The sequence below is a fragment of the Carassius gibelio genome, chromosome B3 (genome assembly GCF_023724105.1).
Source record: "Carassius gibelio isolate Cgi1373 ecotype wild population from Czech Republic chromosome B3, carGib1.2-hapl.c, whole genome shotgun sequence".
NCBI lineage: Eukaryota > Metazoa > Chordata > Actinopteri > Cypriniformes > Cyprinidae > Carassius > Carassius gibelio.
This window is the reverse complement of record NC_068398.1, coordinates 51,647,445-51,669,252: the sequence shown is the minus strand read 5'-3', so window position 1 is coordinate 51,669,252 and position 21,808 is coordinate 51,647,445. Positions and strand designations below refer to the sequence as shown.

Below are 21,808 nucleotides of genomic sequence, written 5' to 3'. Positions count from 1 at the left end.
GTCACAATTTTGTCTCTGACAGTGTGTCTTTAAATGTATTGCTAAACTGGCCTCCTTTAACCATGGCCTCCAAACCATCTAGAACTCAAATAAAACTAAGCAGGAACTAAATTGAGCAGACAGATGTCATCTGATCCTCTGTGGAGCAGGATTACAGACCTCAGACAGCTTCTCATCAGCAAGATTTGTGTGGCAGTGCCACGGTGTAGATTTCTGCTGTTAAATTCAGCTTATGTGTTTTGTCGTTGATGTTTTAATCAACATTTATCTACGAGGGCAGGCCAAGCTAGAGCAGGTACGTAAAAATGGAGTTTCTCAGAAATCTGGTCAGTGCATGAGCTCTAATTCTGCCCTTGTCAGCTACAGAGGCAGGATGTTAGAGCGACCGTAGCGTCGAGCAGAGTGAAATACGTAGCAAATTGGCCTTTACCGGACAGCAACCTGTGGCTCGTTGATTCTCGCTCGTTGGTCTAGGGGTATGATTCTCGCTTAGGGTGCGAGAGGTCCCGGGTTCAAATCCCGGATGAGCCCTCTTCTGTCTTTGCAGCCTCTTTTCTAGAGCAGTTTCAGTCCATTCTGCCATTCTTGGGCCAAACATACGCCACTGTCAAGTAGACTAAAGCTGCGACTGCATGTTTTCATGCCCACATCTCGCTGCTCTTCTTAGTTCCTCATCTGCAGTTTAAACTTTGCCTTGACATTTTTCTAAACATTGGTTTAGGAATGCAGCCCAAGCATTCTTGGATCGCTTCACGGCGCTGTGAGCCTTCATCTTGCGTTTGCTAGTTGCAGGAGCATCTGAGGGCTTGTCGGTTATGGGGTGTGTTTTTTTTGTTTTATTGCTGGTATGGGAGCGAGAGGGCCCAAGCTCAAATCCCAGAGACCTCGCTTTGCAGCTCCTTTTTTTGAGTAGTATCTGGGAACATGGTGGCTCGTAGGTCTAGGGGTATGATTCTCGCTTAGGGTGCGAGCGGTCCCGGGTTCAAATCCCGGACGAGCCCTCTTCTGTCTTTGCAGCCTCTTTTCTAGAGCAGTTTCAGTCCATTCTGCCATTCTTGGGCCAAACATACGCCACTGTCAAGTAGACTAAAGCTGCGACTGCATGTTTTCATGCCCACATCTCGCTGCTCTTCTTAGTTCCTCATCTGCAGTTTAAACTTTGCCTTGACATTTTTCTAAACATTGGTTTAGGAATGCAGCCCAAGCATTCTTGGATCGCTTCACGGCGCTGTGAGCCTTCATCTTGCGTTTGCTAGTTGCAGGAGCATCTGAGGGCTTGTCGGTTATGGGGTGTGTTTTTTTTGTTTTATTGCTGGTATGGGAGCGAGAGGGAATGTGTCTGAGATGGCTCAGATTGGCTGCCATGCAGGGTAGCCGTTTGCGGTTGACTGGAGGCTCGTGTCCTTTGCTTTGATGTTTTTCTCAATATTGGTTTACAAGGTTCGGAGAGCGTTACACTGAAGATTTAAAGGTCCCTGGTTCGATCCCGGGTTTACTCAGAGTGGAGCCGTAAATGCTTTTCAGACACCATTCTGATGCTTGCTGGTTAGTTGCTTTTCGCAGAGCCTCCTTGAGTGTTTTCTACACTTCAGACAGACGAACTGACACTGTTGGTTCCATGGTGTAACGGTTAGCACTCTGGACTCTGAATCCAGCAATCCAAGTTCAAATCTCGGTGGAACCTTCAAGAGTCTGTCTGGCAGTGTTTGGCATGGAGGAGCTTGGGCTTATGTCACAATTTTGTCTCTGACAGTGTGTCTTTAAATGTATTGCTAAACTGGCCTCCTTTAACCATGGCCTCCAAACCATCTAGAACTCAAATAAAACTAAGCAGGAACTAAATTGAGCAGACAGATGTCATCTGATCCTCTGTGGAGCAGGATTACAGACCTCAGACAGCTTCTCATCAGCAAGATTTGTGTGGCAGTACCACGGTGTAGATTTCTGCTGTTAAATTCAGCTTATGTGTTTTGTCGTTGATGTTTTAATCAACATTTATCTACGAGGGCAGGCCAAGCTAGAGCAGGTACGTAAAAATGGAGTTTCTCAGAAATCTGGTCAGTGCATGAGCTCTAATTCTGCCCTTGTCAGCTACAGAGGCAGGATGTTAGAGCGACCGTAGCGACGAGCAGAGTGAAATACGTAGCAAATTGGCCTTTACCGAACAGCAACCTGTGGCTCGTTGGTCTAGGGTTATGATTCTCGCTTAGGGTGCTAGAGGTCCCGGGTTCAAATCCCGAACGAGCCCTCTTCTGTCTTTGCAGCCTCTTTTCTAGAGCAGATTCTGCCATTCTTGGGCCAAACATACGCCACTGTCAAGTAGACTAAAGCTGCGACTGCATGTTTTCATGCCCACATCTCGCTGCTCTTCTTAGTTCCTCATCTGCAGTTTAAATTTTGCCTTGACATTTTTCTAAACATTGGTTTAGGAATGGAGCCCAAGCATTCTTGGATCGCTTCACGGCGCTGTGAGCCTTCATCTTGCGTTTGCTAGTTGCAGGAGCATCTGAGGGCTTGTCGGTTATGGGGTGTGTTTTTTTTGTTTTATTGCTGGTATGGGAGCCAGAGGGCCCAAGCTCAAATCCCAGAGACCTCGCTTTGAAGCTCCTTTTTTTGAGTAGTATCTGGGAACATGGTGGCTCGTCGGTCTAGGGGTATGATTCTCGCTTCGGGTGCGAGAGGTCCCGGGTTCAAATCCCAGACGAGCCCACATTGAGCATCTTACTGAAAAGTAGCAGACCGTTCTGCCTTCTTTCGGCCAATAATACACCTGCATGTTTTCACGCCAACTTCTCCCTGTTCTCAGTTCCTCATCTGCAATTTAAACTTTGTACAACAGAAGTGAATGTGTCTGAGATGGCTCAGATTGGCTGCCATGCAGGGTAGCCGTTTGCGGTTGACTGGAGGCTCGTGTCCTTTGCTTTGATGTTTTTCTCAATATTGGTTTACAAGGTTCGGAGAGCGTTACACTGAAGATTTAAAGGTCCCTGGTTCGATCCCGGGTTTACTCAGAGTGGAGCCGTGAATGCTTTTCAGACACCATTCTGATGCTTGCTGGTTAGTTGCTTTTCGCAGAGCCTCCTTGAGTGTTTTCTACACTTCAGACAGACGAACTGACACTGTTGGTTCCATGGTGTAACGGTTAGCACTCTGGACTCTGAATCCAGCAATCCGAGTTCAAATCTCGGTGGAACCTTCAAGAGTCTGTCTGGCAGTGTTTGGCATGGAGGAGCTTGGGCTTATGTCACAATTTTGTCTCTGACAGTGTGTCTTTAAATGTATTGCTAAACTGGCCTCCTTTAACCATGGCCTCCAAACCATCTAGAACTCAAATAAAACTAAGCAGGAACTAAATTGAGCAGACAGATGTCATCTGATCCTCTGTGGAGCAGGATTACAGACCTCAGACAGCTTCTCATCAGCAAGATTTGTGTGGCAGTGCCACGGTGTAGATTTCTGCTGTTAAATTCAGCTTATGTGTTTTGTCGTTGATGTTTTAATCAACATTTATCTACGAGGGCAGGCCAAGCTAGAGCAGGTACGTAAAAATGGAGTTTCTCAGAAATCTGGTCAGTGCATGAGCTCTAATTCTGCCCTTGTCAGCTACAGAGGCAGGATGTTAGAGCGACCGTAGCGGCGAGCAGAGTGAAATACGTAGCAAATTGGCCTTTACCGAACAGCAACCTGTGGCTCGTTGGTCTAGGGGTATGATTCTCGCTTAGGGTGCGAGAGGTCCCGGGTTCAAATCCCGGACGAGCCCTCTTCTGTCTTTGCAGCCTCTTTTCTAGAGCAGTTTCAGTCCATTCTGCCATTCTTGGGCCAAACATACGCCACTGTCAAGTAGACTAAAGCTGCGACTGCATGTTTTCATGCCCACATCTCGCTGCTCTTCTTAGTTCCTCATCTGCAGTTTAAACTTTGCCTTGACATTTTTCTAAACATTGGTTTAGGAATGCAGCCCAAGCATTCTTGGATCGCTTCACGGCGCTGTGAGCCTTCATCTTGCGTTTGCTAGTTGCAGGAGCATCTGAGGGCTTGTCGGTTATGGGGTGTGTTTTTTTTGTTTTATTGCTGGTATGGGAGCGAGAGGGCCCAAGCTCAAATCCCAGAGACCTCACTTTGCAGCTCCTTTTTTTGAGTAGTATCTGGGAACATGGTGGCTCGTTGGTCTAGGGGTATGATTCTCGCTTCGGGTGCGAGAGGTCCCGGGTTCAAATCCCGGACGAGCCCACATTGAGCATCTTACTGAAAAGTAGCAGACCGTTCTGCCTTCTTTCGGCCAATAATACACCTGCATGTTTTCACGCCAACTTCTCCCTGTTCTCAGTTCCTCATCTGCAATTTAAACTTTGTACAACAGAAGTGAATGTGTCTGAGATGGCTCAGATTGGCTGCCATGCAGGGTAGCCGTTTGCGGTTGACTGGAGGCTCGTGTCCTTTGCTTTGATGTTTTTCTCAATATTGGTTTACAAGGTTCGGAGAGCGTTACACTGAAGATTTAAAGGTCCCTGGTTCGATCCCGGGTTTACTCAGAGTGGAGCCGTGAATGCTTTTCAGACACCATTCTGATGCTTGCTGGTTAGTTGCTTTTCGCAGAGCCTCCTTGAGTGTTTTCTACACTTCAGACAGACTAACTGACACTGTTGGTTCCATGGTGTAACGGTTAGCACTCTGGACTCTGAATCCAGCAATCCGAGTTCAAATCTCGGTGGAACCTTCAAGAGTCTGTCTGGCACTGTTTGGCATGGAGGAGCTTGGGCTTATGTCACAATTTTGTCTCTGACAGTGTGTCTTTAAATGTATTGCTAAACTGGCCTCCTTTAACCATGGCCTCCAAACCATCTAGAACTCAAATAAAACTAAGCAGGAACTAAATTGAGCAGACAGATGTCATCTGATCCTCTGTGGAGCAGGATTACAGACCTCAGACAGCTTCTCATCAGCAAGATTTGTGTGGCAGTGCCACGGTGTAGATTTCTGCTGTTAAATTCAGCTTATGTGTTTTGTCGTTGATGTTTTAATCAACATTTATCTACGAGGGCAGGCCAAGCTAGAGCAGGTACGTAAAAATGGAGTTTCTCAGAAATCTGGTCAGTGCATGAGCTCTAATTCTGCCCTTGTCAGCTACAGAGGCAGGATGTTAGAGCGACCGTAGCGTCGAGCAGAGTGAAATACGTAGCAAATTGGCCTTTACCGAACAGCAACCTGTGGCTCGTTGATTCTCGCTTAGGGTGCGAGAGGTCCCGGGTTCAAATCCCGGACGAGCCCTCTTCTGTCTTTGCAGCCTCTTTTCTAGAGCAGTTTCAGTCCATTCTGCCATTCTTGGGCCAAACATACGCCACTGTCAAGTAGACTAAAGCTGCGACTGCATGTTTTCATGCCCACATCTCGCTGCTCTTCTTAGTTCCTCATCTGCAGTTTAAACTTTGCCTTGACATTTTTCTAAACATTGGTTTAGGAATGCAGCCCAAGCATTCTTGGATCGCTTCACGGCGCTGTGAGCCTTCATCTTGCGTTTGCTAGTTGCAGGAGCATCTGAGGGCTTGTCGGTTATGGGGTGTGTTTTTTTTGTTTTATTGCTGGTATGGGAGCGAGAGGGCCCAAGCTCAAATCCCAGAGACCTCGCTTTGCAGCTCCTTTTTTTGAGTAGTATCTGGGAACATGGTGGCTCGTTGGTCTAGGGGTATGATTCTCGCTTCGGGTGCGAGAGGTCCCGGGTTCAAATCCCGGACGAGCCCACATTGAGCATCTTACTGAAAAGTAGCAGACCGTTCTGCCTTCTTTCGGCCAATAATACACCTGCATGTTTTCACGCCAACTTCTCCCTGTTCTCAGTTCCTCATCTTCAATTTAAACTTTGTACAACAGAAGTGAATGTGTCTGAGATGGCTCAGATTGGCTGCCATGCAGGGTAGCCGTTTGCGGTTGACTGGAGGCTCGTGTCCTTTGCTTTGATGTTTTTCTCAATATTGGTTTACAAGGTTCGGAGAGCGTTACACTGAAGATTTAAAGGTCCCTGGTTCGATCCCGGGTTTACTCAGAGTGGAGCCGTGAATGCTTTTCAGACACCATTCTGATGCTTGCTGGTTAGTTGCTTTTCGCAGAGCCTCCTTGAGTGTTTTCTACACTTCAGACAGACGAACTGACACTGTTGGTTCCATGGTGTAACGGTTAGCACTCTGGACTCTGAATCCAGCAATCCGAGTTCAAATCTCGGTGGAACCTTCAAGAGTCTGTTTGGCATGGAGGAGCTTGGGCTTATGTCACAATTTTGTCTCTGACAGTGTGTCTTTAAATGTATTGCTAAACTGGCCTCCTTTAACCATGGCCTCCAAACCATCTAGAACTCAAATAAAACTAAGCAGGAACTAAATTGAGCAGACAGATGTCATCTGATCCTCTGTGGAGCAGGATTACAGACCTCAGACAGCTTCTCATCAGCAAGATTTGTGTGGCAGTGCCACGGTGTAGATTTCTGCTGTTAAATTCAGCTTATGTGTTTTGTCGTTGATGTTTTAATCAACATTTATCTACGAGGGCAGGCCAAGCTAGAGCAGGTACGTAAAAATGGAGTTTCTCAGAAATCTGGTCAGTGCATGAGCTCTAATTCTGCCCTTGTCAGCTACAGAGGCAGGATGTTAGAGCGACCGTAGCGTCGAGCAGAGTGAAATACGTAGCAAATTGGCCTTTACCGAACAGCAACCTGTGGCTCGTTGATTCTCGCTTAGGGTGCGAGAGGTCCCGGGTTCAAATCCCGGACGAGCCCTCTTCTGTCTTTGCAGCCTCTTTTCTAGAGCAGTTTCAGTCCATTCTGCCATTCTTGGGCCAAACATACGCCACTGTCAAGTAGACTAAAGCTGCGACTGCATGTTTTCATGCCCACATCTCGCTGCTCTTCTTAGTTCCTCATCTGCAGTTTAAACTTTGCCTTGACATTTTTCTAAACATTGGTTTAGGAATGCAGCCCAAGCATTCTTGGATCGCTTCACGGCGCTGTGAGCCTTCATCTTGCGTTTGCTAGTTGCAGGAGCATCTGAGGGCTTGTCGGTTATGGGGTGTGTTTTTTTTTGTTTTATTGCTGGTATGGGAGCGAGAGGGCCCAAGCTCAAATCCCAGAGACCTCGCTTTGCAGCTCCTTTTTTTGAGTAGTATCTGGGAACATGGTGGCTCGTTGGTCTAGGGGTATGATTCTCGCTTCGGGTGCGAGAGGTCCCGGGTTCAAATCCCGGACGAGCCCACATTGAGCATCTTACTGAAAAGTAGCAGACCTTTCTGCCAATAATACACCTGCATGTTTTCACGCCTACTTCTCCCTGTTCTCAGTTCCTCATCTGCAATTTAAACTTTGTACAACAGAAGTGAATGTGTCTGAGATGGCTCAGATTGGCTGCCATGCAGGGTAGCCGTTTGCGGTTGACTGGAGGCTCGTGTCCTTTGCTTTGATGTTTTTCTCAATATTGGTTTACAAGGTTCGGAGAGCGTTACACTGAAGATTTAAAGGTCCCTGGTTCGATCCCGGGTTTACTCAGAGTGGAGCCGTGAATGCTTTTCAGACACCATTCTGATGCTTGCTGGTTAGTTGCTTTTCGCAGAGCCTCCTTGAGTGTTTTCTACACTTCAGACAGACGAACTGACACTGTTGGTTCCATGGTGTAACGGTTAGCACTCTGGACTCTGAATCCAGCAATCCGAGTTAAAATCTCGGTGGAACCTTCAAGAGTCTGTCTGGCAGTGTTTGGCATGGAGGAGCTTGGGCTTATGTCACAATTTTGTCTCTGACAGTGTGTCTTTAAATGTATTGCTAAACTGGCCTCCTTTAACCATGGCCTCCAAACCATCTAGAACTCAAATAAAACTAAGCAGGAACTAAATTGAGCAGACAGATGTCATCTGATCCTCTGTGGAGCAGGATTACAGACCTCAGACAGCTTCTCATCAGCAAGATTTGTGTGGCAGTGCCACGGTGTAGATTTCTGCTGTTAAATTCAGCTTATGTGTTTTGTCGTTGATGTTTTAATCAACATTTATCTACGAGGGCAGGCCAAGCTAGAGCAGGTACGTAAAAATGGAGTTTCTCAGAAATCTGGTCAGTGCATGAGCTCTAATTCTGCCCTTGTCAGCTACAGAGGCAGGATGTTAGAGCGACCGTAGCGTCGAGCAGAGTGAAATACGTAGCAAATTGGCCTTTACCGAACAGCAACCTGTGGCTCGTTGGTCTAGGGGTATGATTCTCGCTTAGGGTGCGAGAGGTCCCGGGTTCAAATCCCGGACGAGCCCTCTTCTGTCTTTGCAGCCTCTTTTCTAAAGCAGATTCTGCCATTCTTGGGCCAAACATACGCCACTGTCAAGTAGACTAAAGCTGCGACTGCATGTTTTCATGCCCACATCTCGCTGCTCTTCTTAGTTCCTCATCTGCAGTTTAAACTTTGCCTTGACATTTTTCTAAACATTGGTTTAGGAATGCAGCCCAAGCATTCTTGGATCGCTTCACGGCGCTGTGAGCCTTCATCTTGCGTTTGCTAGTTGCAGGAGCATCTGAGGGCTTGTCGGTTATGGGGTGTGTTTTTTTTTGTTTTATTGCTGGTATGGGAGCGAGAGGGCCCAAGCTCAAATCCCAGAGACCTCGCTTTGCAGCTCCTTTTTTTGAGTAGTATCTGGGAACATGGTGGCTCGTTGGTCTAGGGGTATGATTCTCGCTTCGGGTGCGAGAGGTCCCGGGTTCAAATCCCGGACGAGCCCACATTGAGCATCTTACTGAAAAGTAGCAGACCGTTCTGCCTTCTTTCGGCCAATAATACACCTGCATGTTTTCACGCCAACTTCTCCCTGTTCTCAGTTCCTCATCTGCAATTTAAACTTTGTACAACAGAAGTGAATGTGTCTGAGATGGCTCAGATTGGCTGCCATGCAGGGTAGCCGTTTGCGGTTGACTGGAGGCTCGTGTCCTTTGCTTTGATGTTTTTCTCAATATTGGTTTACAAGGTTCGGAGAGCGTTACACTGAAGATTTAAAGGTCCCTGGTTCGATCCCGGGTTTACTCAGAGTGGAGCCGTGAATGCTTTTCAGACACCATTCTGATGCTTGCTGGTTAGTTGCTTTTCGCAGAGCCTCCTTGAGTGTTTTCTACACTTCAGACAGACTAACTGACACTGTTGGTTCCATGGTGTAACGGTTAGCACTCTGGACTCTGAATCCAGCAATCCGAGTTCAAATCTCGGTGGAACCTTCAAGAGTCTGTCTGGCAGTGTTTGGCATGGAGGAGCTTGGGCTTATGTCACAATTTTGTCTCTGACAGTGTGTCTTTAAATGTATTGCTAAACTGGCCTCCTTTAACCATGGCCTCCAAACCATCTAGAACTCAAATAAAACTAAGCAGGAACTAAATTGAGCAGACAGATGTCATCTGATCCTCTGTGGAGCAGGATTACAGACCTCAGACAGCTTCTCATCAGCAAGATTTGTGTGGCAGTGCCACGGTGTAGATTTCTGCTGTTAAATTCAGCTTATGTGTTTTGTCGTTGATGTTTTAATCAACATTTATCTACGAGGGCAGGCCAAGCTAGAGCAGGTACGTAAAAATGGAGTTTCTCAGAAATCTGGTTAGTGCATGAGCTCTAATTCTGCCCTTGTCAGCTACAGAGGCAGGATGTTAGAGCGACCGTAGCGTCGAGCAGAATGAAATACGTAGCAAATTGGCCTTTACCGAACAGCAACATGTGGCTCGTTGGTCTAGGGGTATGATTCTCGCTTAGGGTGCGAGAGGTCCCGGGTTCAAATCCCGGACGAGCCCTCTTCTGTCTTTGCAGCCTCTTTTCTAGAGCAGTTTCAGTCCATTCTGCCATTCTTGGGCCAAACATACGCCACTGTCAAGTAGACTAAAGCTGCGACTGCATGTTTTCATGCCCACATCTCGCTGCTCTTCTTAGTTCCTCATCTGCAGTTTAAACTTTGCCTTGACATTTTTCTAAACATTGGTTTAGGAATGCAGCCCAAGCATTCTTGGATCGCTTCACGGCGCTGTGAGCCTTCATCTTGCGTTTGCTAGTTGCAGGAGCATCTGAGGGCTTGTCGGTTATGGGGTGTGTTTTTTTTGTTTTATTGCTGGTATGGGAGCGAGAGGGCCCAAGCTCAAATCCCAGAGACCTCGCTTTGCAGCTCCTTTTTTTGAGTAGTATCTGGGAACATGGTGGCTCGTTGGTCTAGGGGTATGATTCTCGCTTCGTGTGCGAGAGATCCCGGGTTCAAATCCCGGACAGGACCACATTGAGCATCTTACTGAAAAGTAGCAGACCTTTCGGCCAATAATACACCTGCATGTTTTCACGCCTACTTCTCCCTGTTCTCAGTTCCTCATCTGCAATTTAAACTTTGTACAACAGAAGTGAATGTGTCTGAGATGGCTCAGATTGGCTGCCATGCAGGGTAGCCGTTTGCGGTTGACTGGAGGCTCGTGTCCTTTGCTTTGATGTTTTTCTCAATATTGGTTTACAAGGTTCGGAGAGCGTTACACTGAAGATTTAAAGGTCCCTGGTTCGATCCCGGGTTTACTCAGAGTGGAGCCGTGAATGCTTTTCAGACACCATTCTGATGCTTGCTGGTTAGTTGCTTTTCGCAGAGCCTCCTTGAGTGTTTTCTACACTTCAGACAGACGAACTGACACTGTTGGTTCCATGGTGTAACGGTTAGCACTCTGGACTCTGAATCCAGCAATCCGAGTTCAAATCTCGGTGGAACCTTCAAGAGTCTGTCTGGCAGTGTTTGGCATGGAGGAGCTTGGGCTTATGTCACAATTTTGTCTCTGACAGTGTGTCTTTAAATGTATTGCTAAACTGGCCTCCTTTAACCATGGCCTCCAAACCATCTAGAACTCAAATAAAACTAAGCAGGAACTAAATTGAGCAGACAGATGTCATCTGATCCTCTGTGGAGCAGGATTACAGACCTCAGACAGCTTCTCATCAGCAAGATTTGTGTGGCAGTGCCACGGTGTAGATTTCTGCTGTTAAATTCAGCTTATGTGTTTTGTCGTTGATGTTTTAATCAACATTTATCTACGAGGGCAGGCCAAGCTAGAGCAGGTACGTAAAAATGGAGTTTCTCAGAAATCTGGTCAGTGCATGAGCTCTAATTCTGCCCTTGTCAGCTACAGAGGCAGGATGTTAGAGCGACCGTAGCGTCGAGCAGAGTGAAATATGTAGCAAATTGGCCTTTACCGAACAGCAACCTGTGGCTCGTTGGTCTAGGGGTATGATTCTCGCTTAGGGTGCGAGAGGTCCCGGGTTCAAATCCCGGACGAGCCCTTTTCTGTCTTTGCAGCCTCTTTTCTAGAGCAGATTCTGCCATTCTTGGGCCAAACATACGCCACTGTCAAGTAGACTAAAGCTGCGACTGCATGTTTTCATGCCCACATCTCGCTGCTCTTCTTAGTTCCTCATCTGCAGTTTAAACTTTGCCTTGACATTTTTCTAAACATTGGTTTAGGAATGCAGCCCAAGCATTCTTGGATCGCTTCACGGCGCTGTGAGCCTTCATCTTGCGTTTGCTAGTTGCAGGAGCATCTGAGGGCTTGTCGGTTATGGGGTGTGTTTTTTTTGTTTTATTGCTGGTATGGGAGCGAGAGGGCCCAAGCTCAAATCCCAGAGACCTCGCTTTGCAGCTCCTTTTTTTGAGTAGTATCTGGGAACATGGTGGCTCGTTGGTCTAGGGGTATGATTCTCGCTTCGGGTGCGAGAGGTCCCGGGTTCAAATCCCGGACGAGCCCACATTGAGCATCTTACTGAAAAGTAGCAGACCTTTCGGCCAATAATACACCTGCATGTTTTCACGCCTACTTCTCCCTGTTCTCAGTTCCTCATCTGCAATTTAAACTTTGTACAACAGAAGTGAATGTGTCTGAGATGGCTCAGATTGGCTGCCATGCAGGGTAGCCGTTTGCGGTTGACTGGAGGCTCGTGTCCTTTGCTTTGATGTTTTTCTCAATATTGGTTTACAAGGTTCGGAGAGCGTTACACTGAAGATTTAAAGGTCCCTGGTTCGATCCCGGGTTTACTCAGAGTGGAGCCGTGAATGCTTTTCAGACACCATTCTGATGCTTGCTGGTTAGTTGCTTTTCGCAGAGCCTCCTTGAGTGTTTTCTACACTTCAGACAGACGAACTGACACTGTTGGTTCCATGGTGTAACGGTTAGCACTCTGGACTCTGAATCCAGCAATCCGAGTTCAAATCTCGGTGGAACCTTCAAGAGTCTGTCTGGCAGTGTTTGGCATGGAGGAGCTTGGGCTTATGTCACAATTTTGTCTCTGACAGTGTGTCTTTAAATGTATTGCTAAACTGGCCTCCTTTAACCATGGCCTCCAAACCATCTAGAACTCAAATAAAACTAAGCAGGAACTAAATTGAGCAGACAGATGTCATCTGATCCTCTGTGAGCAGGATTACAGACCTCAGACAGCTTCTCATCAGCAAGATTTGTGTGGCAGTGCCACGGTGTAGATTTCTGCTGTTAAATTCAGCTTATGTGTTTTGTCGTTGATGTTTTAATCAACATTTATCTACGAGGGCAGGCCAAGCTAGAGCAGGTACATAAAAATGGAGTTTCTCAGAAATCTGGTCAGTGCATGAGCTCTAATTCTGCCCTTGTCAGCTACAGAGGCAGGATGTTAGAGCGACCGTAGCGTCGAGCAGAGTGAAATATGTAGCAAATTGGCCTTTACCGAACAGCAGCCTGTGGCTCGTTGGTCTAGGGGTATGATTCTCGCTTAGGGTGCGAGAGGTCCCGGGTTCAAATCCCGGACGAGCCCTCTTCTGTCTTTGCAGCCTCTTTTCTAGAGCAGATTCTGCCATTCTTGGGCCAAACATACGCCACTGTCAAGTAGACTAAAGCTGCGACTGCATGTTTTCATGCCCACATCTCGCTGCTCTTCTTAGTTCCTCATCTGCAGTTTAAACTTTGCCTTGACATTTTTCTAAACATTGGTTTAGGAATGCAGCCCAAGCATTCTTGGATCGCTTCACGGCGCTGTGAGCCTTCATCTTGCGTTTGCTAGTTGCAGGAGCATCTGAGGGCTTGTCGGTTATGGGGTGTGTTTTTTTTGTTTTATTGCTGGTATGGGAGCGAGAGGGCCCAAGCTCAAATCCCAGAGACCTCGCTTTGCAGCTCCTTTTTTTGAGTAGTATCTGGGAACATGGTGGCTCGTTGGTCTAGGGGTATGATTCTCGCTTCGGGTGCGAGAGGTCCCGGGTTCAAATCCCGGACGAGCCCACATTGAGCATCTTACTGAAAAGTAGCAGACCTTTCGGCCAATAATACACCTGCATGTTTTCACGCCTACTTCTCCCTGTTCTCAGTTCCTCATCTGCAATTTAAACTTTGTACAACAGAAGTGAATGTGTCTGAGATGGCTCAGATTGGCTGCCATGCAGGGTAGCCGTTTGCGGTTGACTGGAGGCTCGTGTCCTTTGCTTTGATGTTTTTCTCAATATTGGTTTACAAGGTTCGGAGAGCGTTACACTGAAGATTTAAAGGTCCCTGGTTCGATCCCGGGTTTACTCAGAGTGGAGCCGTGAATGCTTTTCAGACACCATTCTGATGCTTGCTGGTTAGTTGCTTTTCGCAGAGCCTCCTTGAGTGTTTTCTACACTTCAGACAGACGAACTGACACTGTTGGTTCCATGGTGTAACGGTTAGCACTCTGGACTCTGAATCCAGCAATCCGAGTTCAAATCTCGGTGGAACCTTCAAGAGTCTGTCTGGCAGTGTTTGGCATGGAGGAGCTTGGGCTTATGTCACAATTTTGTCTCTGACAGTGTGTCTTTAAATGTATTGCTAAACTGGCCTCCTTTAACCATGGCCTCCAAACCATCTAGAACTCAAATAAAACTAAGCAGGAACTAAATTGAGCAGACAGATGTCATCTGATCCTCTGTGGAGCAGGATTACAGACCTCAGACAGCTTCTCATCAGCAAGATTTGTGTGGCAGTGCCACGGTGTAGATTTCTGCTGTTAAATTCAGCTTATGTGTTTTGTCGTTGATGTTTTAATCAACATTTATCTACGAGGGCAGGCCAAGCTAGAGCAGGTACGTAAAAATGGAGTTTCTCAGAAATCTGGTCAGTGCATGAGCTCTAATTCTGCCCTTGTCAGCTACAGAGGCAGGATGTTAGAGCGACCGTAGCGTCGAGCAGAGTGAAATACGTAGCAAATTGGCCTTTACCGAACAGCAACCTGTGGCTCGTTGGTCTAGGGGTATGATTCTCGCTTAGGGTGCGAGAGGTCCCGGGTTCAAATCCCGGACGAGCCCTCTTCTGTCTTTGCAGCCTCTTTTCTAGAGCAGTTTCAGTCCATTCTGCCATTCTTGGGCCAAACATACGCCACTGTCAAGTAGACTAAAGCTGCGACTGCATGTTTTCATGCCCACATCTCGCTGCTCTTCTTAGTTCCTCATCTGCAGTTTAAACTTTGCCTTGACATTTTTCTAAACATTGGTTTAGGAATGCAGCCCAAGCATTCTTGGATCGCTTCACGGCGCTGTGAGCCTTCATCTTGCGTTTGCTAGTTGCAGGAGCATCTGAGGGCTTGTCGGTTATGGGGTGTGTTTTTTTTGTTTTATTGCTGGTATGGGAGCGAGAGGGCCCAAGCTCAAATCCCAGAGACCTCGCTTTGCAGCTCCTTTTTTTGAGTAGTATCTGGGAACATGGTGGCTCGTTGGTCTAGGGGTATGATTCTCGCTTCGGGTGCGAGAGGTCCTGGGTTCAAATCCCGGACGAGCCCACATTGAGCATCTTACTGAAAAGTAGCAGACCTTTCGGCCAATAATACACCTGCATGTTTTCACGCCTACTTCTCCCTGTTCTCAGTTCCTCATCTGCAATTTAAACTTTGTACAACAGAAGTGAATGTGTCTGAGATGGCTCAGATTGGCTGCCATGCAGGGTAGCCGTTTGCGGTTGACTGGAGGCTCGTGTCCTTTGCTTTGATGTTTATCTCAATATTGGTTTACAAGGTTCGGAGAGCGTTACACTGAAGATTTAAAGGTCCCTGGTTCGATCCCGGGTTTACTCAGAGTGGAGCCGTGAATGCTTTTCAGACACCATTCTGATGCTTGCTGGTTAGTTGCTTTTCGCAGAGCCTCCTTGAGTGTTTTCTACACTTCAGACAGACGAACTGACACTGTTGGTTCCATGGTGTAACGGTTAGCACTCTGGACTCTGAATCCAGCAATCCGAGTTCAAATCTCGGTGGAACCTTCAAGAGTCTGTCTGGCAGTGTTTGGCATGGAGGAGCTTGGGCTTATGTCACAATTTTGTCTCTGACAGTGTGTCTTTAAATGTATTGCTAAACTGGCCTCCTTTAACCATGGCCTCCAAACCATCTAGAACTCAAATAAAACTAAGCAGGAACTAAATTGAGCAGACAGATGTCATCTGATCCTCTGTGGAGCAGGATTACAGACCTCAGACAGCTTCTCATCAGCAAGATTTGTGTGGCAGTGCCACGGTGTAGATTTCTGCTGTTAAATTCAGCTTATGTGTTTTGTCGTTGATGTTTTAATCAACATTTATCTACGAGGGCAGGCCAAGCTAGAGCAGGTACGTAAAAATGGAGTTTCTCAGAAATCTGGTCAGTGCATGAGCTCTAATTCTGCCCTTGTCAGCTACAGAGGCAGGATGTTAGAGCGACCATAGCGTCGAGCAGAGTGAAATACGTAGCAAATTGGCCTTTACCGAACAGCAACCTGTGGCTCGTTGGTCTAGGGGTATGATTCTCGCTTAGGGTGCGAGAGGTCCCGGGTTCAAATCCCGGACGAGCCCTCTTCTGTCTTTGCAGCCTCTTTTCTAGAGCAGATTCTGCCATTCTTGGGCCAAACATACGCCACTGTCAAGTAGACTAAAGCTGCGACTGCATGTTTTCATGCCCACATCTCGCTGCTCTTCTTAGTTCCTCATCTGCAGTTTAAACTTTAACTTGACATTTTTCTAAACATTGGTTTAGGAATGCAGCCCAAGCATTCTTGGATCGCTTCACGGTGCTGTGAGCCTTCATCTTGCGTTTGCTAGTTGCAGGAGCATCTGAGGGCTTGTCGGTTATGGGGTGTGTTTTTTTTGTTTTATTGCTGGTATGGGAGCGAGAGGGCCCAAGCTCAAATCCCAGAGACCTCGCTTTGCAGCTCCTTTTTTTGAGTAGTATCTGGGAACATGGTGGCTCGTTGGTCTAGGGGTATGATTCTCGCTTCGTGTGCGAGAGATCCCGGGTTCAAATCCCGGACAGGACCACATTGAGCATCTTACTGAAAAGTAGCAGACCTTTCGGCCAATAATACACCTGCATGTTTTCACGCCTACTTCTCCCTGTTCTCAGTTCCTCATCTGCAATTTAAACTTTGTACAACAGAAGTGAATGTGTCTGAGATGGCTCAGATTGGCTGCCATGCAGGGTAGCCGTTTGCGGTTGACTGGAGGCTCGTGTCCTTTGCTTTGATGTTTTTCTCAATATTGGTTTACAAGGTTCGGAGAGCGTTACACTGAAGATTTAAAGGTCCCTGGTTCGATCCCGGGTTTACTCAGAGTGGAGCCGTGAATGCTTTTCAGACACCATTCTGATGCTTGCTGGTTAGTTGCTTTTCGCAGAGCCTCCTTGAGTGTTTTCTACACTTCAGACAGACTAACTGACACTGTTGGTTCCATGGTGTAACGGTTAGCACTCTGGACTCTGAATCCAGCAATCCGAGTTCAAATCTCGGTGGAACCTTCAAGAGTCTGTCTGGCAGTGTTTGGCATGGAGGAGCTTGGGCTTATGTCACAATTTTGTCTCTGACAGTGTGTCTTTAAATGTATTGCTAAACTGGCCTCCTTTAACCATGGCCTCCAAACCATCTAGAACTCAAATAAAACTAAGCAGGAACTAAATTGAGCAGACAGATGTCATCTGATCCTCTGTGGAGCAGGATTACAGACCTCAGACAGCTTCTCATCAGCAAGATTTGTGTGGCAGTGCCACGGTGTAGATTTCTGCTGTTAAATTCAGCTTATGTGTTTTGTCGTTGATGTTTTAATCAACATTTATCTACGAGGGCAGGCCAAGCTAGAGCAGGTACGTAAAAATGGAGTTTCTCAGAAATCTGGTCAGTGCATGAGCTCTAATTCTGCCCTTGTCAGCTACAGAGGCAGGATGTTAGAGCGACCGTAGCGTCGAGCAGAGTGAAATACGTAGCAAATTGGCCTTTACCGAACAGCAACCTGTGGCTCGTTGGTCTAGGGGTGTGATTCTCGCTTAGGGTGCGAGAGGTCCCGGGTTCAAATCCCGGACGAGCCCTCTTCTGTCTTTGCAGCCTCTTTTCTAGAGCAGTTTCAGTCCATTCTGCCATTCTTGGGCCAAACATACGCCACTGTCAAGTAGACTAAAGCTGCGACTGCATGTTTTCATGCCCACATCTCGCTGCTCTTCTTAGTTCCTCATCTGCAGTTTAAACTTTAACTTGACATTTTTCTAAACATTGGTTTAGGAATGCAGCCCAAGCATTCTTGGATCGCTTCACGGTGCTGTGAGCCTTCATCTTGCGTTTGCTAGTTGCAGGAGCATCTGAGGGCTTGTCGGTTATGGGGTGTGTTTTTTTTGTTTTATTGCTGGTATGGGAGCGAGAGGGCCCAAGCTCAAATCCCAGAGACCTCGCTTTGCAGCTCCTTTTTTTGAGTAGTATCTGGGAACATGGTGGCTCGTTGGTCTAGGGGTATGATTCTCGCTTCGTGTGAGAGAGATCCCGGGTTCAAATCCCGGACAGGACCACATTGAGCATCTTACTGAAAAGTAGCAGACCTTTCGGCCAATAATACACCTGCATGTTTTCACGCCTACTTCTCCCTGTTCTCAGTTCCTCATCTGCAATTTAAACTTTGTACAACAGAAGTGAATGTGTCTGAGATGGCTCAGATTGGCTGCCATGCAGGGTAGCCGTTTGCGGTTGACTGGAGGCTCGTGTCCTTTGCTTTGATGTTTTTCTCAATATTGGTTTACAAGGTTCGGAGAGCGTTACACTGAAGATTTAAAGGTCCCTGGTTCGATCCCGGGTTTACTCAGAGTGGAGCCGTGAATGCTTTTCAGACACCATTCTGATGCTTGCTGGTTAGTTGCTTTTCGCAGAGCCTCCTTGAGTGTTTTCTACACTTCAGACAGACTAACTGACACTGTTGGTTCCATGGTGTAACGGTTAGCACTCTGGACTCTGAATCCAGCAATCCGAGTTCAAATCTCGGTGGAACCTTCAAGAGTCTGTCTGGCAGTGTTTGGCATGGAGGAGCTTGGGCTTATGTCACAATTTTGTCTCTGACAGTGTGTCTTTAAATGTATTGCTAAACTGGCCTCCTTTAACCATGGCCTCCAAACCATCTAGAACTCAAATAAAACTAAGCAGGAACTAAATTGAGCAGACAGATGTCATCTGATCCTCTGTGGAGCAGGATTACAGACCTCAGACAGCTTCTCATCAGCAAGATTTGTGTGGCAGTGCCACGGTGTAGATTTCTGCTGTTAAATTCAGCTTATGTGTTTTGTCGTTGATGTTTTAATCAACATTTATCTACGAGGGCAGGCCAAGCTAGAGCAGGTACGTAAAAATGGAGTTTCTCAGAAATCTGGTCAGTGCATGAGCTCTAATTCTGCCCTTGTCAGCTACAGAGGCAGGATGTTAGAGCGACCGTAGCGTCGAGCAGAGTGAAATACGTAGCAAATTGGCCTTTACCGAACAGCAACCTGTGGCTCGTTGGTCTAGGGGTGTGATTCTCGCTTAGGGTGCGAGAGGTCCCGGGTTCAAATCCCGGACGAGCCCTCTTCTGTCTTTGCAGCCTCTTTTCTAGAGCAGTTTCAGTCCATTCTGCCATTCTTGGGCCAAACATACGCCACTGTCAAGTAGACTAAAGCTGCGACTGCATGTTTTCATGCCCACATCTCGCTGCTCTTCTTAGTTCCTCATCTGCAGTTTAAACTTTGCCTTGACATTTTTCTAAACATTGGTTTAGGAATGCAGCCCAAGCATTCTTGGATCGCTTCACGGCGCTGTGAGCCTTCATCTTGCGTTTGCTAGTTGCAGGAGCATCTGAGGGCTTGTCGGTTATGGGGTGTGTTTTTTTTGTTTTATTGCTGGTATGGGAGCGAGAGGGCCCAAGCTCAAATCCCAGAGACCTCGCTTTGCAGCTCCTTTTTTTGAGTAGTATCTGGGAACATGGTGGCTCGTTGGTCTAGGGGTATGATTCTCGCTTCGGGTGCGAGAGGTCCCGGGTTCAAATCCCGGACGAGCCCACATTGAGCATCTTACTGAAAAGTAGCAGACCGTTCTGCCTTCTTTCGGCCAATAATACACCTGCATGTTTTCACGCCAACTTCTCCCTGTTCTCAGTTCCTCATCTGCAATTTAAACTTTGTACAACAGAAGTGAATGTGTCTGAGATGGCTCAGATTGGCTGCCATGCAGGGTAGCCGTTTGCGGTTGACTGGAGGCTCGTGTCCTTTGCTTTGATGTTTTTCTCAATATTGGTTTACAAGGTTCGGAGAGCGTTACACTGAAGATTTAAAGGTCCCTGGTTCGATCCCGGGTTTACTCAGAGTGGAGCCGTGAATGCTTTTCAGACACCATTCTGATGCTTGCTGGTTAGTTGCTTTTCGCAGAGCCTCCTTGAGTGTTTTCTACACTTCAGACAGACAAACTGACACTGTTGGTTCCATGGTGTAACGGTTAGCACTCTGGACTCTGAATCCAGCAATCCGAGTTCAAATCTCGGTGGGACCCTCAAGAGTCTGTCTGTCAGTGTTTGGCATGGAGGGGCTTGGGCTTATGTCACAATTTTGTCTCTGACAGTGTGTCTTTAAATGTATTGCTAAACTGGCCTCCTTTAACCATGGCCTCCAAACCATCTAGAACTCAAATAAATCTAAGCAGGAACTAAATTGAGAAGACAGATGTCATCTGATCCTCTGTGGAGCAGGATTACAGACCTCAGACAGCTTCTCATCAGCAAGATTTGTGTGGCAGTGCCACGGTGTAGATTTCTGCTGTTAAATTCAGCTTATGTGTTTTGTCGTTGATGTTTTAATCAACATTTATCTACGAGGGCAGGCCAAGCTAGAGCGGGTACGTAAAAATGGAGTTTCTCAGAAATCTGGTCAGTGCATGAGCTCTAATTCTGCCCTTGTCAGCTACAGAGGCAGGATGTTAGAGCGACTGTAACTTCGAGCAGAGTGAAATACGTATCAAATTGGCCTTTACCGAACAGCAACCTGTGGCTCGTTGGTCTAGGGGTATGATTCTCGCTTAGGGTGCGAGAGGTCCCGGGTTCAAATCCCGGACGAGCCCTCTTCTGTCTTTGCAGCCTCTTTTCTAGAGCAGTTTCAGTCCATTCTGCCATTCTTGGGCCAAACATACGCCACTGTCAAGTAAGACTAAAGCTGCGACTGCATGTTTTCATGCCCACTTCTCGCTGCTCTTCTTAGTTCCTCATCTGCAGTTTAAACTTTGCCTTGACATTTTTCTAAACATTGGTTTAGGAATGCAGCCCAAGCATTCTTGGATCGCTTCACGGCGCTGTGAGCCTTCATCTTGCGTTTGCTAGTTGCAGGAGCATCTGAGTGCTTGTCGGTTATTGGGTTTGTTTTTTTTGTTTTATTGCTGGTATGGGTGCGAGAGGGCCCAAGCTCAAATCCCAGAGACCTCGCTTTGCAGCTCCTTTTTTGAGTAGTATCTGGGAACATGGTGGCTCGTTGGTCTAGGGGTATGATTCTCGCTTCGGGTGCGAGACGTCCCGGGTTCAAATCCCGGACGAGCCCACATTGAGCATCTTACTGAAAAGTAGCAGACCGTTCTGCCTTCTTTCGGCCAGTAATACACCTGCATGTTTTCACGCCTACTTCTCCCTGTTCTCAGTTCCTCATCTGCAATTTAAACTTTGTACAACAGAAGTGAATGTGTCTGAGATGGCTCAGATTGGCTGCCATGCAGGGTAGCCGTTTGTGGTTGACTGGAGGCTCGTGTCCTTTGCTTTGATGTTTTTCTCAATATTGGTTTACAAGGTTCGGAGAGCGTTACACTGAAGATTTAAAGGTCCCTGGTTCGATCCCGGGTTTACTCAGAGTGGAGCCGTGAATGCTTTTCAGACACCATTCTGATGCTTGCTGGTTAGTTGCTTTTCGCAGCGCCTCCTTGAGTGTTTTCTACACTTCAGACAGACGAACTGACACTGTTGGTTCCATGGTGTAACGGTTAGCACTCTGGACTCTGAATCCAGCAATCTGAGTTCAAATCTCGGTGGAACCTTCAAGAGTCTGTTTGGCAGTGCTTGGCAAGGAGGAGCTTGGGGTATGTCACAACTTTCTCTGTGGCAGTGTGTCTTAAAATGTATTGGTACAGTGGCCTGCTTTAACCATGGCCTCCAAACCATCTAGAACTCACATAAAACTGAGCAGGAACTAAATTGACAAGACAGGTGTCACCTGACCCTTTTTTCCATTTATCTACGAGGGCAGGCCAAGCTAGAGCGGGTACGTAAAAATGGATTTTCTCAGAAATCTGGTCAGTGCATGAGCTCTAATTCTGCCCTTGTCAGCTACAGAGGCAGGATGTTAGAGCGACCGTAGCGTCGAGCAGAGTGAAATACGTAACAAATTGGCCTTTACCGAACAGCAACCTGTGGTTCGTTGCTCTAGGGGTATGATTCTCGCTTAGGGTGCGAGAGGTCCCGGGTTCAAATCCCGGACGAGCCCTCTTCTGTCTTTGCATCCTCTTTTCTAGAGCAGTTTCAGTCTATTCTGCCATTTTTGGGCCA

General features: G+C 47.1%; 38 non-coding genes across 38 annotated transcripts; all 38 read left to right on the top strand.

Annotated features, from left to right (window-relative positions):
- The first annotated feature begins 459 nt into the window (after nucleotides 1-459).
- trnap-agg (transfer RNA proline (anticodon AGG)) lies at nucleotides 460-531 on the top strand. The gene has a single exon. It is a non-coding gene; the product is annotated as a tRNA-Pro (tRNA).
- Nucleotides 532-929: 398 nt separating this feature from the next.
- Nucleotides 930-1,001, top strand: trnap-agg (transfer RNA proline (anticodon AGG)). Its single transcript has one exon. It is a non-coding gene; the product is annotated as a tRNA-Pro (tRNA).
- A 611-nt stretch (nucleotides 1,002-1,612) lies between these two features.
- On the top strand, nucleotides 1,613-1,684 carry trnaq-cug (transfer RNA glutamine (anticodon CUG)). The gene has a single exon. It is a non-coding gene; the product is annotated as a tRNA-Gln (tRNA).
- A 1,440-nt stretch (nucleotides 1,685-3,124) lies between these two features.
- Nucleotides 3,125-3,196, top strand: trnaq-cug (transfer RNA glutamine (anticodon CUG)). The gene has a single exon. It is a non-coding gene; the product is annotated as a tRNA-Gln (tRNA).
- A 492-nt stretch (nucleotides 3,197-3,688) lies between these two features.
- On the top strand, nucleotides 3,689-3,760 carry trnap-agg (transfer RNA proline (anticodon AGG)). The gene has a single exon. It is a non-coding gene; the product is annotated as a tRNA-Pro (tRNA).
- Nucleotides 3,761-4,158: 398 nt separating this feature from the next.
- Nucleotides 4,159-4,230, top strand: trnap-cgg (transfer RNA proline (anticodon CGG)). Its single transcript has one exon. It is a non-coding gene; the product is annotated as a tRNA-Pro (tRNA).
- A 415-nt stretch (nucleotides 4,231-4,645) lies between these two features.
- On the top strand, nucleotides 4,646-4,717 carry trnaq-cug (transfer RNA glutamine (anticodon CUG)). Its single transcript has one exon. It is a non-coding gene; the product is annotated as a tRNA-Gln (tRNA).
- Nucleotides 4,718-5,666: 949 nt separating this feature from the next.
- trnap-cgg (transfer RNA proline (anticodon CGG)) lies at nucleotides 5,667-5,738 on the top strand. Its single transcript has one exon. It is a non-coding gene; the product is annotated as a tRNA-Pro (tRNA).
- Nucleotides 5,739-6,153: 415 nt separating this feature from the next.
- trnaq-cug (transfer RNA glutamine (anticodon CUG)) lies at nucleotides 6,154-6,225 on the top strand. Its single transcript has one exon. It is a non-coding gene; the product is annotated as a tRNA-Gln (tRNA).
- A 940-nt stretch (nucleotides 6,226-7,165) lies between these two features.
- Nucleotides 7,166-7,237, top strand: trnap-cgg (transfer RNA proline (anticodon CGG)). The gene has a single exon. It is a non-coding gene; the product is annotated as a tRNA-Pro (tRNA).
- A 404-nt stretch (nucleotides 7,238-7,641) lies between these two features.
- Nucleotides 7,642-7,713, top strand: trnaq-cug (transfer RNA glutamine (anticodon CUG)). Its single transcript has one exon. It is a non-coding gene; the product is annotated as a tRNA-Gln (tRNA).
- Nucleotides 7,714-8,205: 492 nt separating this feature from the next.
- trnap-agg (transfer RNA proline (anticodon AGG)) lies at nucleotides 8,206-8,277 on the top strand. The gene has a single exon. It is a non-coding gene; the product is annotated as a tRNA-Pro (tRNA).
- Nucleotides 8,278-8,667: 390 nt separating this feature from the next.
- Nucleotides 8,668-8,739, top strand: trnap-cgg (transfer RNA proline (anticodon CGG)). Its single transcript has one exon. It is a non-coding gene; the product is annotated as a tRNA-Pro (tRNA).
- A 415-nt stretch (nucleotides 8,740-9,154) lies between these two features.
- Nucleotides 9,155-9,226, top strand: trnaq-cug (transfer RNA glutamine (anticodon CUG)). The gene has a single exon. It is a non-coding gene; the product is annotated as a tRNA-Gln (tRNA).
- A 492-nt stretch (nucleotides 9,227-9,718) lies between these two features.
- On the top strand, nucleotides 9,719-9,790 carry trnap-agg (transfer RNA proline (anticodon AGG)). Its single transcript has one exon. It is a non-coding gene; the product is annotated as a tRNA-Pro (tRNA).
- Nucleotides 9,791-10,188: 398 nt separating this feature from the next.
- On the top strand, nucleotides 10,189-10,261 carry trnat-cgu (transfer RNA threonine (anticodon CGU)). Its single transcript has one exon. It is a non-coding gene; the product is annotated as a tRNA-Thr (tRNA).
- A 403-nt stretch (nucleotides 10,262-10,664) lies between these two features.
- On the top strand, nucleotides 10,665-10,736 carry trnaq-cug (transfer RNA glutamine (anticodon CUG)). Its single transcript has one exon. It is a non-coding gene; the product is annotated as a tRNA-Gln (tRNA).
- A 492-nt stretch (nucleotides 10,737-11,228) lies between these two features.
- On the top strand, nucleotides 11,229-11,300 carry trnap-agg (transfer RNA proline (anticodon AGG)). Its single transcript has one exon. It is a non-coding gene; the product is annotated as a tRNA-Pro (tRNA).
- Nucleotides 11,301-11,689: 389 nt separating this feature from the next.
- Nucleotides 11,690-11,761, top strand: trnap-cgg (transfer RNA proline (anticodon CGG)). Its single transcript has one exon. It is a non-coding gene; the product is annotated as a tRNA-Pro (tRNA).
- A 404-nt stretch (nucleotides 11,762-12,165) lies between these two features.
- On the top strand, nucleotides 12,166-12,237 carry trnaq-cug (transfer RNA glutamine (anticodon CUG)). Its single transcript has one exon. It is a non-coding gene; the product is annotated as a tRNA-Gln (tRNA).
- A 491-nt stretch (nucleotides 12,238-12,728) lies between these two features.
- Nucleotides 12,729-12,800, top strand: trnap-agg (transfer RNA proline (anticodon AGG)). Its single transcript has one exon. It is a non-coding gene; the product is annotated as a tRNA-Pro (tRNA).
- Nucleotides 12,801-13,189: 389 nt separating this feature from the next.
- On the top strand, nucleotides 13,190-13,261 carry trnap-cgg (transfer RNA proline (anticodon CGG)). Its single transcript has one exon. It is a non-coding gene; the product is annotated as a tRNA-Pro (tRNA).
- A 404-nt stretch (nucleotides 13,262-13,665) lies between these two features.
- On the top strand, nucleotides 13,666-13,737 carry trnaq-cug (transfer RNA glutamine (anticodon CUG)). Its single transcript has one exon. It is a non-coding gene; the product is annotated as a tRNA-Gln (tRNA).
- Nucleotides 13,738-14,229: 492 nt separating this feature from the next.
- trnap-agg (transfer RNA proline (anticodon AGG)) lies at nucleotides 14,230-14,301 on the top strand. The gene has a single exon. It is a non-coding gene; the product is annotated as a tRNA-Pro (tRNA).
- Nucleotides 14,302-14,699: 398 nt separating this feature from the next.
- Nucleotides 14,700-14,771, top strand: trnap-cgg (transfer RNA proline (anticodon CGG)). Its single transcript has one exon. It is a non-coding gene; the product is annotated as a tRNA-Pro (tRNA).
- Nucleotides 14,772-15,175: 404 nt separating this feature from the next.
- trnaq-cug (transfer RNA glutamine (anticodon CUG)) lies at nucleotides 15,176-15,247 on the top strand. Its single transcript has one exon. It is a non-coding gene; the product is annotated as a tRNA-Gln (tRNA).
- Nucleotides 15,248-15,739: 492 nt separating this feature from the next.
- trnap-agg (transfer RNA proline (anticodon AGG)) lies at nucleotides 15,740-15,811 on the top strand. The gene has a single exon. It is a non-coding gene; the product is annotated as a tRNA-Pro (tRNA).
- A 389-nt stretch (nucleotides 15,812-16,200) lies between these two features.
- Nucleotides 16,201-16,273, top strand: trnat-cgu (transfer RNA threonine (anticodon CGU)). The gene has a single exon. It is a non-coding gene; the product is annotated as a tRNA-Thr (tRNA).
- A 403-nt stretch (nucleotides 16,274-16,676) lies between these two features.
- On the top strand, nucleotides 16,677-16,748 carry trnaq-cug (transfer RNA glutamine (anticodon CUG)). Its single transcript has one exon. It is a non-coding gene; the product is annotated as a tRNA-Gln (tRNA).
- A 492-nt stretch (nucleotides 16,749-17,240) lies between these two features.
- On the top strand, nucleotides 17,241-17,312 carry trnap-agg (transfer RNA proline (anticodon AGG)). The gene has a single exon. It is a non-coding gene; the product is annotated as a tRNA-Pro (tRNA).
- An 874-nt stretch (nucleotides 17,313-18,186) lies between these two features.
- Nucleotides 18,187-18,258, top strand: trnaq-cug (transfer RNA glutamine (anticodon CUG)). The gene has a single exon. It is a non-coding gene; the product is annotated as a tRNA-Gln (tRNA).
- Nucleotides 18,259-18,750: 492 nt separating this feature from the next.
- Nucleotides 18,751-18,822, top strand: trnap-agg (transfer RNA proline (anticodon AGG)). The gene has a single exon. It is a non-coding gene; the product is annotated as a tRNA-Pro (tRNA).
- Nucleotides 18,823-19,220: 398 nt separating this feature from the next.
- Nucleotides 19,221-19,292, top strand: trnap-cgg (transfer RNA proline (anticodon CGG)). Its single transcript has one exon. It is a non-coding gene; the product is annotated as a tRNA-Pro (tRNA).
- Nucleotides 19,293-19,707: 415 nt separating this feature from the next.
- Nucleotides 19,708-19,779, top strand: trnaq-cug (transfer RNA glutamine (anticodon CUG)). Its single transcript has one exon. It is a non-coding gene; the product is annotated as a tRNA-Gln (tRNA).
- A 492-nt stretch (nucleotides 19,780-20,271) lies between these two features.
- Nucleotides 20,272-20,343, top strand: trnap-agg (transfer RNA proline (anticodon AGG)). The gene has a single exon. It is a non-coding gene; the product is annotated as a tRNA-Pro (tRNA).
- A 398-nt stretch (nucleotides 20,344-20,741) lies between these two features.
- On the top strand, nucleotides 20,742-20,813 carry trnap-cgg (transfer RNA proline (anticodon CGG)). Its single transcript has one exon. It is a non-coding gene; the product is annotated as a tRNA-Pro (tRNA).
- Nucleotides 20,814-21,228: 415 nt separating this feature from the next.
- On the top strand, nucleotides 21,229-21,300 carry trnaq-cug (transfer RNA glutamine (anticodon CUG)). Its single transcript has one exon. It is a non-coding gene; the product is annotated as a tRNA-Gln (tRNA).
- Nucleotides 21,301-21,674: 374 nt separating this feature from the next.
- On the top strand, nucleotides 21,675-21,746 carry trnap-agg (transfer RNA proline (anticodon AGG)). Its single transcript has one exon. It is a non-coding gene; the product is annotated as a tRNA-Pro (tRNA).
- Nucleotides 21,747-21,808: the final 62 nt, after the last annotated feature.